General features: G+C 34.5%; 1 protein-coding gene across 6 annotated transcripts in view; it reads right to left on the bottom strand.

Moving 5' to 3' along the window:
* Window positions 1–15,069, bottom strand: part of LOC150094596 (uncharacterized) — a 700,870-nt gene that overhangs the window by 537,513 nt on the left and 148,288 nt on the right. For 2 of the 6 annotated variants that reach the window (XM_090411625.1, XM_090411626.1), the window contains one exon: window positions 5,659–5,806. The exons of the other annotated variants lie outside the window; for them this stretch is intronic. The gene's annotated coding sequence lies outside the window, so the exon portion shown is untranslated. The remainder of the gene's footprint in view (window positions 1–5,658; window positions 5,807–15,069) is intronic. 6 annotated transcript variants of the gene reach the window in all.

Below are 15,069 nucleotides of genomic sequence, written 5' to 3'. Positions count from 1 at the left end.
AACAACCAATACTCTCACACAGAATCCAGCAGACTCCTCAGTTGGTCATAATTTCCTGCTTTGTAGTTCAGTATGTAACCTTTTCCGAATGAAACATTCATAAACTTAGCCACTTCCAAATGAGTACTGCTTGATCACTGCCAAGACCCAGAGGCAGAATAGTCAAGTCTTTAACTGAAATCTCTTCTGACACTATAATCAAATTGAACACTCTCTGACTTCCTTCTGTCATAGGCTGCTTGAAGAAGCTCAATAAATTCAGTTTCATTCTTCTTAGGAGATTTAACTGCTACCCAATCAATGTTTAGATAATTAAAGTCCCCCCTATTATGATTAAGCATTTTTGTACCCATCGTCTTTATTTGGCAATGCATTTCTTCATCACTAGCAACCAATCCACTAGGTCTGTAACAACATCCCACTATGTATTTGATCTTGTTAGACTCTACTTCACCAGATGGCTTCAAACTAACTGTCACATGAAAAACTGTTACTAGTATTATATTATATTATATGTTACTAGTACTAGTATTGAGTCACAGGTCTCAATGCTAACTGAATTCAAGTCATCCAGTATCATCGGCAGCATGCCCGCATCTCCTATTCCATCCTCTATACTCTTTACATTCGATACCAGTTAGTATGTCTATGCCTGATAGTCAGGTTTCACTGAGATCCCAATCTACTGACCAGGTCAACAAACTCTACCCAATTGTTTCTATTACTCCTAGCATTTGTGTACATACATAAGTTACTGCATGCTTTTTTTTGTATACTCTTGTCTGCAGTCTGTGTAACATAGTTGGGCAACTATCAACTGTTTTATTTATGCTGACATCTTTGCACAAGTTTGATAGGTCCAAACCAGATGAATACAAAATTGTTCCATTTCTATAATAATTTTCATGATAATGCCCATTCCTATCATTAATGCATTACATAACATTTACACACAGATTCTCCACACATCTAAAAACTCACATCCATTCCTTCTACACAGCCTATGCATCAAATTGTTTGCCATCATAGCCTTTACTTCTTAATTCATTTCTATCATATCTACGTAATATACAATTTTCACTTTCTCACTCTTCTCTCGATACTTCCAAAAACCCTTTCATATTCTCTCTCTCTCATACTGGGCTCATCACTAGTGAAGTTGTTCATACTTACTAGAATTACGATCTCTTTTGCTTTGCTTTTCTGTTTTCCAAATACATGTGCTATATTTTTAATTGTTGCTCCAAGAAAACTTGAAATTATAACCTGCTCATCAATAGTATGTTTTATGATATTTTATGGTATGGTATATACCACAATACCAAATATCTTTTTTTTTTTTTTTTTACAATTAAAGTTACTTCCTTGATTTTCATTACTCACTAACTTTCTGAATTCTGTACCTTGTTTCTTATTTTGCTGCTTAATTTTCTTCCTGTTCTTTCATATGCTGCTTGACTTTTTGTAATTCCTGCACCATCTGACTAATAATCTGCTTTATCTTTGCAATATTAGAGGTTAAATCATTTTCAATATCCTCCTCAACATTCTTGTGCATTTTAAACTGTACTTAATTTTGAAATATCCTAATAAAAATACGTTGACTAAATACTAGAATAATGGAGGAAAGAGTGCTGTAAAAGGAATTAGAGATGATAAAGGGACATGAAAACAGGAGAAAAAGATATCCTTGAAGCATGGAGTAATTACTTTGAAAAATTGCTAACTGAAACAAGCAGTGATAACAGCACAGTGGTAAAAACACTGACCAGGTTTGCAGTCAGGAATACATGGAAAAAGCCATCAAAAGCCTGAAATGTGGAAAGGCAGCTGGAGTAGACGATGTTTGACCAGAAATGCTCAAGCATGGAGGTATAAGAGTCTTACAGTGACTGCACTGCATGGTTCAGAAGGCCTGGACAGAGGGACGAATTCCAGATGATTGAAGTAGAGCTCTCATAGTACCCATATATTAAAAGGGAAATAAAACTGAATGTGAGAATTACAGAAGTATTTCATTACTGAGTGTTCCTGGTAAGAAACAAGTATACTTGAGAAACGGTTGACAAGGATTGGGGAAGAGAAGCTTGGTGAAGAACAAGCTGGATTCAGGCCAAATAGAGGCTGTCAGGATCAGATTTTCACTTTATGACAGATAGTTGAGAAATCATGGGAATATAACAAGAATCTGTATTTATGTTTTTTAGATCTAGAAAAGGCATAATGACAAGGTGCCAAGAGAGAGAGGTTATTCAAAACGCTACAGTTATATGGTGTTAATGGGATATTATATCAAGCAATAATTAGTCTTTATGTGAGTTGTAAGTCAGCAGTTAGAATTGAAGGAAGTACAGGAAGGGGGTTTAATGTTAAATCTGGTGTCAGACAAGGATGTACATATGATCTGGTGTCAGACAAGGATGTCAATATCTATATGGATCACATTATGAAGGAAAGTGGTATTAAACCTGATATCAAAATTGGAGATGTTAATCTCAGTTCTCTGCTTTATGTGGACGATGTTATACTTCTAAATAAATCCCCTACAAGTCTGGAACATTCCCTGACTAAACTGAATAACTGCTGTATTAGATATGGTATGAAGGTCAGCATTAAAAAGACAGACAATGAAAATAGGCAGAAGCATTGAAAATATCAACTGCATGGTAAATGGAGAACCTATAGAACAAGTAAAACATTCCAGCTACTTAGGCACGATTTTTAGTGAAGATGGTAAATTAAATATGGAAATAGACAACAGAATCTGGTATGGTAGGAAGTCAACTGAATAAATTTATATGGAATAAGAGAGAAATTAGTCAAAACACTAAATTAGCTGTATACAAGACAGTGTTTGTTCAAACCAATTTTAACTTATGGATCTGAGAGCTGGGTTAGAAATAAAACACTTGACCAAAGACTAGAGATTGCAGATATGAGTCAAGAGAAAGATTAGGGGCATGAAAAGATGGCATCAGTGGCAATATCACATTAAAAACAAGGATATTAGGAAAGAACTTGGCATTGTCAACATCCCGGAATGCATTACCAGAGCTAATCTCAGGTGGTCACTTAAACAGAATGGGCGAGGAAAGATTAGCAAAACAAGCGTTTTCTGCCAGTTGGCAAAAAAAAAGATCCAGAGGAAGACCAAGATATAGGTGGATTGATATGGTAAAAAGTGCCTTAGAAGATAGAAATATAAGATCTGACAATGCTGAAGCCTTGACAGGTAATAGATTGATTTGGAGGAAAATTGTAGGTAGGAAGTTGGTAATGATGTAAAATTTTCATATATGTCAGGAATTTGATGATGATAAATACCATTATACTAAATACTCTAAAAACATGAAAATCTACACTAATATACCATAAAACACTGATTTTCTAAAGGGAAAAACACAAAATGATAAAAATCAAATTTTCTTTTTGCTTTCTATTTTTGGATTTCTTGGAGGTTTTTTGACAGCTGATTGCCAGTTTGATTTTGATTTGATTTTTATGGTAGAAAGACAATAAAGGTCATACTGCACCAGGACACAGGTTACAGCACTACAATTTAAATAGCAAGGAATGACAGATGAAACTTATGCACAAATCCCACTTCTAAGATAAAATGAAAAAGCCTAATTTGGAAAAATGAGATGAGTAGTGATCAAAAAACTAATATCTGAATTTTGATTATATGGTTTTGAGGAACAGTTATACACTACTGGAAATGACAGATATATATATATATAGAAATGGGGCATTACTAAGGTTGAAACTGAAACCATCATGTATATTTCCTAAGTGAATCTGGAAAATTAAGTGATTAATGTACAATTTGTTGATCAGAACTAGATAACTGGGAAAAGAACTCTACACAGCTTTCTTTTAAGAATGCTGAGAATCAACAAGAGCTTCACCTAATGCTCAATCATCACCCACCTGTAGTGCACTTCCCCATTAGTAAGAAACTATGTGAATACTGAATGAATGAAGATGGGCTGGCAATTTGGGATTTAGCCAATTATATTGTATTCTGTATTAGTGGCTTAAACCAAAACAAAATGACAGTATAAGCACGCTATATAGCAAAGTGGATTTGTGTTACTTCAGCAACAAAACTCATCTACTAAGTAGTAGGATCTATTACTACACACAGGACTAGACTGTTTGGAATATGGGACCAGTTTATTATGTCTAATTGTGTTGTGAGTCATGCCACCAGCTTGCTGTTTTGTAGTATGAAAAATCTCCACCTCAGTATGGGATCTAATTCACCTTCAGATGAAAACTCTTATAAAGGTTACTTGTCTTATAGAATGACTCAAGTTATACTCAAGTCAAGTCTTTTTAAATGGAGGGCAAATGCAATGTCCTCCCCATCTATGCTATGGAGGCATTAACACCATAGAGGCTTGGCCTTTCCTCTGAGGGGGGGACATATACATACCATGATTCTTGCTGCACAGGTTCCTTCAAAAAGTGCAGCAGACCAAACAAACTTCAAAGTTCAGCATACACAACCCAGAAGGTGATAATATGAACATCAGTTTCATTAGCATTTCAAGCTTCAGCCTAATTAGGTGCCACAAGACACGCAATCTTTCTTAGTTAGCTCAAGAAGAATATTAAGTGTTTTAAGGCATATGTACATCATAGTACTTTCAAAAATAAAATTTAATGCTCTTATGCAAGTTTCTTCTTTAAACTACATTTTGAATGAAATATATATTAGTATCACATTATCATCATCATGAATGCAATAATAATATTTTAGTTATATTTATCACTGTTTATTAAATGTAAATTTTTCAGTGATTGTCCAATTTGTCATTCAATTTCAACATGACTACATCTTATGGTTTATGCATCAGCAAAGTTGCCAACATAATCATCTCTAAAAGCTTGACAAGATTAGCACAAATGTGTCAACCTGATTTGGCTAAGTGGATAGCATCTTTGCTCTTCAACTAACAGATTGTGAATTCAAATTTTACTTCATCACAGATGTCAATATAGCTTTAGCTGGTATATGAAGTTAAGTTAGAGCAACCAGTGTAAGACCACCGCTACCCTGTTGACTAAAAGTCTCAATTGGGTTGAAGTACTTTTTTGTCTCCTGATAGGTTCCAGATTCTCTACAAGGTCAATTCATTTCTTTCCAAAGCCCTCCCCCTTACCATTTTTTTTTGTTTTTAGTAATGGCAAAGGAGGGAGAGAGACATGACTATTTACACCAAATTCTTGTCTGTAGAATGCATGAAATATTCAACATATTCCACAGTGATTCTCTGGAGAATAAACAAGCTGCTGATTTATTTGTCCATTTAATCATCCTATCAATACAAACAACTCTGTCAAACAAAGAATTTTGAATGATAGCATTCTATAAACTCAAGTGATTTTTTTTTTTTTTTTTTAATAAGTCATGCATCAACTCTGAGCTAGATCACTACTCCAAGAGATTTTACTGCCTTGCAAGTTACAACAAGGTTACATTTGGATGATTCCTTTGAAAATCTTTCTTAAATACTTGGCAAGAACATTTTTGTGAAAGAATTCCAATAATATGGTCACCGTTAATCACTTCACACTGATCTAGTTTTCTAGCTCATGGCATACCTGCAATATTTTCATTGGACTTCTTTAAACAGCTTCAAAATATTTTACCTTGTTGGAGAATTGCAGCCATAATGATTTCAGTGTATGAATTACTTCAGCAGTATTTTCAAATTTGTCATGACACTTCACAATCTGGATACTTTCTTCAAAAGACTGATGAAAACTTGGAGCCATAGTGAAGAATTATCCCAAACATCTGAAAAAATAAAAAAGGAAAGTTAAAACAAAACTTTAATATTTTAAAGCAACGACTGTTCAAACTTTTTTCTTTCTTTTTTTTTTTTTTTTAATACTGGAGACACTCATAGAAGAACACAAATGGTACAACCGCTCTCATTTCTTTTTCAGTGAATGACAAAACATACAATACGACCAGCAATAAAGAGATCATTCGCAACATTCCGAATGGAGAAGTCATAAAAGAATTTCAGTAAAATACTGGAAATGGAGGGGACATTGTCGGACTCTTTCCAGGAGAGAGAGGTGGCAAAGCATCACATTTACAAACAAATTGTGATGAATTATTAATGTATAAAACTATTTAAACAGATTATAATAACAAAAGATAAATGAACATAAGGAAAGAAAACTAGATGTCATCGTTCAACATTTGATATACATCCTAAGAAGCATGCTGATGCTGGGTATGATAGAGCAGGTGTGCCCCCCCCCCCCACACACACACACTAACACTCTCCAACATGAATTCCATCAAGCATTTAAGTCTTAACATTATTCTAAAATTACATGTACACAGATGAAAAAATTATTTAATTAATATATATTAACTATAAATATTTCAATACATATATCGTGGATCATCTAGTGTGTAATATAGTTGGAAATTTTTTAAAAAATTAAATAACAATGAAGGTATATGGAGAATGGAATCTCTCTTCTCCTATTAGGATCAAATGAAGTGTGTGCATGTCAAAAAATTTATAGAATTAAACAGTATAGTTCTTAATAATTTTCCAGATTTCTGGTGAAAGTCCATGAAGGTCAAGATTTGGGCTGATGCAATTTGGAACGTTCTTTAAATATGTTTCCATAAATATGAGTGTCTCACTCATATTTATGTAGTAATTTGGTGTCAATCCAAATTACTACATATGTAATATGTAGTAATTTGGATTGACTCATTTTAATGGCTAGTATTAGTAATCGTTCTGCTAGATTTGATTTGTTGCATTTCTTGAAGGTAATGTAGGGTTGATATTGAACAACACACAGTTATCTCTTGAAAAAGTTATTAAAATCATTCATAGGATTAAGAAGAGCTAGAAGACAAACAGGCTATATTTACAACTTTTTTTAAAAAATTCAGTAACACTAATATTATTCCTACTTAAAGAAATCTTAAATTTGATGTGCTGCTTAAAACTTTATCCCAAGGCAAGTCATGTCTCATATTAAATCGATTATGACACTCCAAGACAGAACTTTCTCATATCATCCTTGAAATTTCTACTTTGGAATCAGGCCTATCTAATATCCTTAATGAAGATTTGTGGCATATGATTCTTAATATATCTACAGAGTCTGGAAATTCTGTTCTACGTAAAGAAACTACATCTCAACAATAAATTCAGTAAACAACGTGTGCCTAATTCCAACTAGCTTACACAATACTATTTGGGTAGTTGTTGGATATCACTGCAAAACCCATCATTTAACTGATGAAGTCAGGTGGCCAGTCACAGTAAGAGTAGAGGCCAGAGGGTTCCTTTCGCTGCCAAAGTTAGGCGAAGGCAGTCAGATGGTTTCATGTGGAACCAATTCCAAACAGCATCCCAGAGATACAATGAAGAAAGGCTTCAAGCTTAAATTGTTAGGTGAACGATATCTATGATTATCTGCTTGCCGAAACAGGAGTGCTACCCAAAATCAGCTATGATCTGACCTTGCATCAGCTACAGGAACACTGGTAGATGTTTCCACTGTGCACAGAAGGCTTCACAAAGATAGCCTGTATGTTTGATGACTGTAGTCTGCGTGCTGCTCTTATACTGAGGTCCTAGACCTCATATTGTAAGCTGTACTAGGGTTCCGAGTAAAATTTGTGGTTCCACAAAATTAGTTTTTGAGTTCTAATTAATAGTTTAAAATATGTATGAAATATTTATTTAAATAAAGTTTAAAAAAATTGAATGATCTTTCTCTCTCCCTTCAAAGAAATAATGTAATTATTTTCAAAACAAAAGATAAATTAATTTCATTTACGAAAGTTACAATACAGGACTATGGCTATAAAAAAAAAATAATATGAATCCATTTCCAACTTTTAGACTTTTAAGAGGAATCGAACTGTGAAATTGATGAGGAAATTTGAAAAGAAATTATTTGTCATCTCAAATCAACAAATGCGGCATTAAATGAATACTTTCCTATAGCCTGTAACTATTGGGTTTCAGTCCTTTCAGTATGAAAGAAAAACCAGAGGAACTCTACTTCAGAACATAAAAATCTCATCGACCTAACATCAAACAGTCAAATAAAAATTAAATTTAATGAAGTTTCATTAAACGAGTTGTGACTTAATAAAATATCCAAATTGATTCAAAAAGGCAATTTGTTGTTTGTTACTGTTCAGTATCACATATTTGTGTGAAAGCAGATTTTCACTTTACACTGCAACAACAAAAAAAAATACAGAGAAATTGGTGATGCATTTCTTCATCACTAGCAATTGATCCATCAGGTCTGTAACAACACCCCACTATGTAATTGATCTTGTTGGATTCCACCTCACACCAGATGGCTTCAAACTCACCACATGAAATGTAGTGAGTTTGAAGTTAGTTGGATGCCACTCTGATAATAGAATTCAGCTGTCCGCAATTAAAACAAATTTTAAAAGAATACTGAAAGAAAAGAAGAAGTTTAATCCTTCATGGAAAAATAATACGCAGGTAGATTATTATGTCTGTACATGAATGATAGCAGTATCGGAACCAGAGATAGTTTGTTGCCTTAGTCAATATGTTGGGACCTCAGGTTGCAAGCACTAGTGAGACCTGGCTATCAGAATCAGACATACTGATTGATATCGAGTATAAAGGGTATACCATTTTTAGGAAGGATAGAGAAGATAAGAGAGAGAGTGAGAGAGAGAGGGGGGGGGGACATGCTGCTAATGATATTGGATAACTTGAATCCAATAAGATCAAATTACACAGTGGGCTGTTGTTACAGACCTGATGGATCAGTTGCTAGTGATGAAGAAATGCATCACCAAATAGACAAGATGAGCACGAAAAAAGAATCATAACAGGACACTTTAATTATCCAAATATTCATTGGATAGCAGCAGAATCTCATGATAAAATGAAAATGCATTTATTGAGCTGTTGCAGAACAACTTTCTCAAGCAGCATGTGACAGAAGGAACTCACGGTCAAAGAGTGTTAGATTTGATTAGATTGTGAGAGGGCATTTCAGTTAAAGATGTAATTATTCTGTCTCCAGTTGGTGACAGCGAACGTGCGGTACTCACTCGGGAAGTGACTAAATTTATGAATGTTCCATTCAGAAAAAGTTACATGCTGAACTACAAAGCAGCAAATTATTACCAATCGAGGAGTATACTGAGTTCAGTGAAATGAGATTGGTTGATGGATAGGAAGAATATCGACAGTGATGGGAAGCATTTAAACAATACTTAAATGATGCTATATTTGAATGTGTCCCGAGAGTTCAAAGAATAAACAGGGTAGGAGTCAAATGGATGTATAATATTATTAAGCAAGAGATTCGTAAGAAAAGGATGATATGGAAGGAATACCACATGCACCTAAAATACACTTTCCCAGACAGGCTGAGAAGTGAGATGCCACAATAGTTGCTGCAATCCCTCTGGTCTCCCTTCTTGAAGACTGGTATTATTATGCCTGTCTGCCATTGCTTTGGTGCTCGTCCAGATATCCAAGCAGCCTGACACACTCAAGTCAGCCAGAGAACACCATCTCGATTTAAGGCTTTTAGTATTTCAGGCCAAATTTCATCATCACCAGCAGCCTTGCCCAATTTTAGCAATAAAATTGCTAAATATACCTTTTCTGCTGTGAGATTAGTCATCGCCCCGATCTGCACCTCTTGGATATCCACAACCACTGGGCCAACAAATTAAAGATAATGAAAAATTAATATAGCTTCTATATACAAGTTGCCCCAGTCCTGAAAATACTTCAGGTGCAAACTTTGTTTGCTTACACTTGGATAAAGAATTAAACCAAGTATATAATTTTTTGGTATCTTTAATTTACATTAGCGAGAACTGTTTTTCTTTTTTCGCTTTGAGAGTAGCAGCTGAGGCATAGTTTGATGAACACTGAAATAACCACATCTTTCCACAATAAGTCTTTTGACTAACTGTAGATCGCATGTTAAAAACAATTTGAATACTACCTTGTACACTGCTTAGTAGTCTGGCTGATTTCTTGTTATGCATAAATGCAATCAACTGGCTTCCAACCCTAACCAGCTGTAATTACTTATTCTATTATCAATTTGTATAGTTCATTGGCAATATGTATTGTCAATTTTCACAACCAGAATGAAATTTGAACCTAAATAGCTCAGATGTGTAATAACTTATTCTACAAATGTGATAAAATTGCAGTTGACATTTTCTCTCATCCTACCTATTTTCATAGTTTTTGTCATTATAAAGTACATCTATGACATTATTTAATTTGGTTAAAAACTCTTGAACTTGGAGCATGTTTAATGAACATATCATCAGCAGAGAGTAAATCAATATGCATAATCTGATATCAAATCTAATGTCTTTTCCTGGATTTCAGGTAATATCAGTGTAATTAATAACATGGTCCATATATATTATAAATAATGGCAGAAACAGCATATAACTATGGCTTACACCTAACCATCTTCTGCAATTCTTTCAATTCTGTTGACTTATAAGCTGGACCCTGCTCTGTACAAAGCTCTATCTACATGGATTTAGTATTTTGAATAGCATTTCTCTTGGCACCTTATCAACAAAACTTAAAGAGCATTATCATATTCCCATGATTTCTTGACTTAACTGACACCATATTAAAAAATATGGTGTCGGCAACCTGCATTTAGCCTAGAGCCAGTTCATTTCAATTTTCTCTTAAATGATTTTTCTTAGCTTTACTCTAAAATATTTTCTGGAATATTTGGAAATGAAATTCCTACATTCAGTTTTATCGTAAAATTTAATAAAATTATTAAATTTGCTTTTTTAAGGTTTCTAATGGAATTTTCACCTCTAGCATTCAATTACATACTCATGATTTCCACAGGACTTCATTTAATACTTTTTTCAAAATAATTATCGACACATTTAGCTTTCATACCACCTTTATAGTCTCTGATTCCATCTATAGCACCAATCAGGTCATTCTGAAGTTTTTTTTCCAGCAGTCTGCAGCACATATGCTATCCAAATATTAGTATGCAAGGTTTGGTTGTTGCTCTTTGCTTTTCAGAATTATCCACAAGTTTCTTTGTAAAATAGCAGAAAAAATTAGGACCACTGTGTCAGGTGCCTGAAGAGAAGTGACCAAGCATTGCACTGAACTAAAGACAATGATTCCTGCATCAAACTATTGCAATTGAAAGATAAATGCCATTGACATCAAGCACAACAAATGTACACAGAGAAGAATAAAACTGATTTCATAGATTTAATATTTTAGACACTGAAATACAGAGAATGGCATGTTATTTGATGCATTAGTTTCATCTTTTCACATCACAAACCCTTTTAAATTATTTTTTTTTTCTGTCTCAACATGTATTTTAACCATTACACATACCTATTCTGCTATTTTATGTGCAGTTATAATGCATACAGTATGCCTTACAACTGCCAGTTTTTTTTTTACCACTTTGTGATATGCCAGTGACATATCACAAAGATCAAAACATTTATTTGAATTCTAGTTTAATCTTAAGTTTCTGGGTAAATTTGTTCCGGATCAGATAAAATGTGTTTGCAAGCAAACCAATGCAGAACATTCAGTCTATTTGCTCCCACACCCTTTTTAATGTTAATCCCGCACACAGTTCAACTAATTACATGGTGATATGGAAGGACAAAGTTGAGGAGAAACAAATGAACATCAGATTGGAAGACATGCATGTTATATTCATATATACAAAATGCAAGCAGCATGAATGTCAGTATGAAAGACTGTGGTGATCTGATGAGCAGTGAGTGGACATTAAACTATACTGCTGTTAATGGATCAAACATTTCTTGAGAACTTTGGGGTAGGGAATACTCCAAATGTATAGACACCATATTTAACAATTCAGCAGGAAATTCTGATTCTTTGGTCTGCTCCTCTAATCTTTGAAATTCTTCTTGCTTTTTCAAGAGAACATACTAACTCTTCCAACAGATATCACACTTTATGAAAGATACATAGATGATGTCCAGTGTATTGGAAAAAACTATGACTATCACAATTATTAGATAAATTGTTACAATCAGATTAATTTTTTTTTCAACATTGTATACAGACAAGAAAGATCTGTTTAAATTTTCTAAATTTAACTCTTACCAAAACAAACCGACATGTTAGAACTAAAATCCACCAGAAACCAAAAATATCAGATATTATATTCAATTTACCCCTTATCATCCTTAAAATATTAAAAAAATTGTCATTTTAATTCAAATCATAAATGCCTGGAATAACGATTATTATGGCTCTAAATAGAAATAAAATATCTAAAATATTTCTTAAACAACAGCACCCTATACAGTTCATAAATTACACAATCTGTGCAGTAAAGAGCTGCCATAAGCATCAAACAAATAGTTCACTATATACATAAAAGATTAGTTGCCTTTAAACACTCATTACAAAGTAGTACACTTGTGTCCAAAAGCTAGGGACAAACTACATTTTTACCTGAATATGAAAATATTTTCATCACAACAGCCAAATGTGTGGATATAAATTTCTTGCCAGCATACTAATAAATTATATTACACAAAAAATGTTAAAGGGATAAAAAATGTGTTATAAATTTCATACAAATTAAATTGCAACACACTTTTGGCAAAAGTTACAAATTTCCTAAGGCCGCAGTTAAGGAATTAATGTATAGTGCTTATAGAAAACTATGTGGTGACATTTCAGTATCGAATGTGTCACCCCAAACTGTGATGCAGCTCTCACAATGTTGTGCCATGCTTAGCACTAAGTACATAATTCAGGAATACTTAAGGCAAACTGGCACACTCCTCCTTCAGAGAATGGATATAGACTTGTTTTCTGGAGAGGAATTTTGAGCAGCAATCCTAACGTATCCCAAACGTATTCTATGGAGTTGAGATCTGGGGCGAGTGCTGGCCACTCGAATTGATTAATATTCTCGGTGTCTAGAAGTATCTCCACTGATCATGTATGATGTGGTGTGACAATGTCATCCATAAAAATGAATTGTATGCTACAGTACCACGGAACAATCAAATTGAAGAGCTCTGTTGCAATATTGTTCACCAGTCATAGTCCCCTTTTTCCAGCACTTATAGCTCGGTGCATCGATTAAGCATAATGTAAAAATTAAAATTGTCAAGAAATTATATTCTTCATTCCATCCTTTATCCAAGTGTAAACAAACAAAGTTTGTGCATGAAGTCACTTCATGACTGGGCTACCATATGGATACCATAATACATGCATTGTATTATGGTATCCCATAATACAATGCATGTTTCCTTGTAGACATGTATAATGCTATGAATTATGGGAAGGGCCACTATCCAGAGTAGTTAGTATAGGAGTACAGGATAGCCTGACAGCATTAGGAGAAAGAAAAGCCAGAGGAAAAATTATAAGACAAAATATATGAATTTTAACCATACGGAAGAAAGAAAGAACAAATACAAAAAGAATGGAGAAAGATGCTGATCTGCCCAATACATAAAAAGAATAACAAAAAGGTTTACATACAAAGTATTTATTTCTATTTTAAAGAACAGATTAAACCTATATATGCAGAAAATTACTAGTGTCTACCAAGCAGATTTCACGAAAGGAAACTCTACAACCGATCGCATAACATACGCTATCTACCAATAATTGTCCGGACACTTTAACAACTTATAATTGATACCACCATGTGAACCCTAATACCACATGGTGGTATCAATTATAACACTATGTGAACCCTAATACTGGGTATGTCTGCCTTCGGCTTTGATCACCTCCTGTACCCTTTGAGGGAGGCTTTTCACCAATGTGCAGCAGACATCAGGTGGAATTTTTCTCCATTCCTCTATCAAAGCAGCACTGAGTTCAGTGCCAGAGGATGTGCTGCTCTGGAACACAATCACTGCTCGAATTCATCTCACAGATGTTCGATGGGGTTGAGGTCAGGACTCTGTGTAGGCCACTCTTCATATCATTCCATAATGGCTGCAGCTTGTGGCATGGGGCATTGTCGTCTTGATAGTAACACGGGTCCGTTCCATAAAAACTCTACAGTGTAGGCAGCAACTGATTATTCAGAATATCAAGGTACTGAGCTGCCTTCATGGAGCCATGGGGAACGACCAGTGGTCCCACTCCAAACCAGCTGAATGCAATCCACTTTACTGTGAGTACAACACACTGTGGTAACAAGAATTCAACAGGCTGCTTCCACATCCTGCAACCAAACTGGAAACAGGTGAATCTTGATTCATTGCTCCAGAGTACCATTTTCCATTGGTCAATTGTATAGTTCTCATGCTATTTGTACCGGGTCAGACGAGATGCCTTGTTCATTGTTGTGATGTTTGGATTGTGTGCCACTGATTTTCTATGAATAATGGAGCTCTTTTTGTACAGTATTAGTGCTCACCATGGCATTACTGGAACTTATCACAGGGTCTGTTTTACTGGCACTCTGGAACTCATCACAAATGGTCTGTGCTGATTGTAGCCAGTTTGAGTGTTTTCCTACACTAGTAATGCCAGAACATCGCCATTTGTTGATCATATTGCCAACCATTGATTGTGATGCTCCGCTGAGCAGTGATGGCATGTATGGACATGCCACGAATGTGACAGCCCACGATGACACCTCTCTCAAAGTTAATGAGTTCACATTTTGTTGCATACCACCTGTATTCAACTGCTATGATAAAATACTGCTCCTACTATCTGTACACTAGTTCTTATGTATTAAACACTGGTGTACAGATAGTAAGAATGCTCCTGCTATTCCAGGTTTCCCAGATAGTAGGAAAACTGGAATGCTCCATAATTGATTAACAGAGGTGTCTGGACAATTATTGGTAGATAGTGTACAAATTAAACAATTATTTATTAGAAAAATTAACCAGATTTTGGATGATTTCCGAAAAGCATATTATAGCATTAATAGAGAAAAATTTATATGTGATTATGATACACTTTGGAATACCAGACAAGATTAACAATGGAAAATTCAGAAGCACAGGCTAAA

The sequence above is a fragment of the Typopeltis vanoorti genome, chromosome 21, assembly GCF_054136105.1.
Source record: "Typopeltis vanoorti isolate ZY-2024b chromosome 21, IOZ_Tvanoo_1.0, whole genome shotgun sequence".
NCBI classification, from domain to species: Eukaryota; Metazoa; Arthropoda; class Arachnida; order Uropygi; family Thelyphonidae; genus Typopeltis; species Typopeltis vanoorti.
The sequence above is the reverse complement of the archived record's forward strand: the minus strand, read 5'-3'. Positions and strand labels throughout refer to the sequence as shown.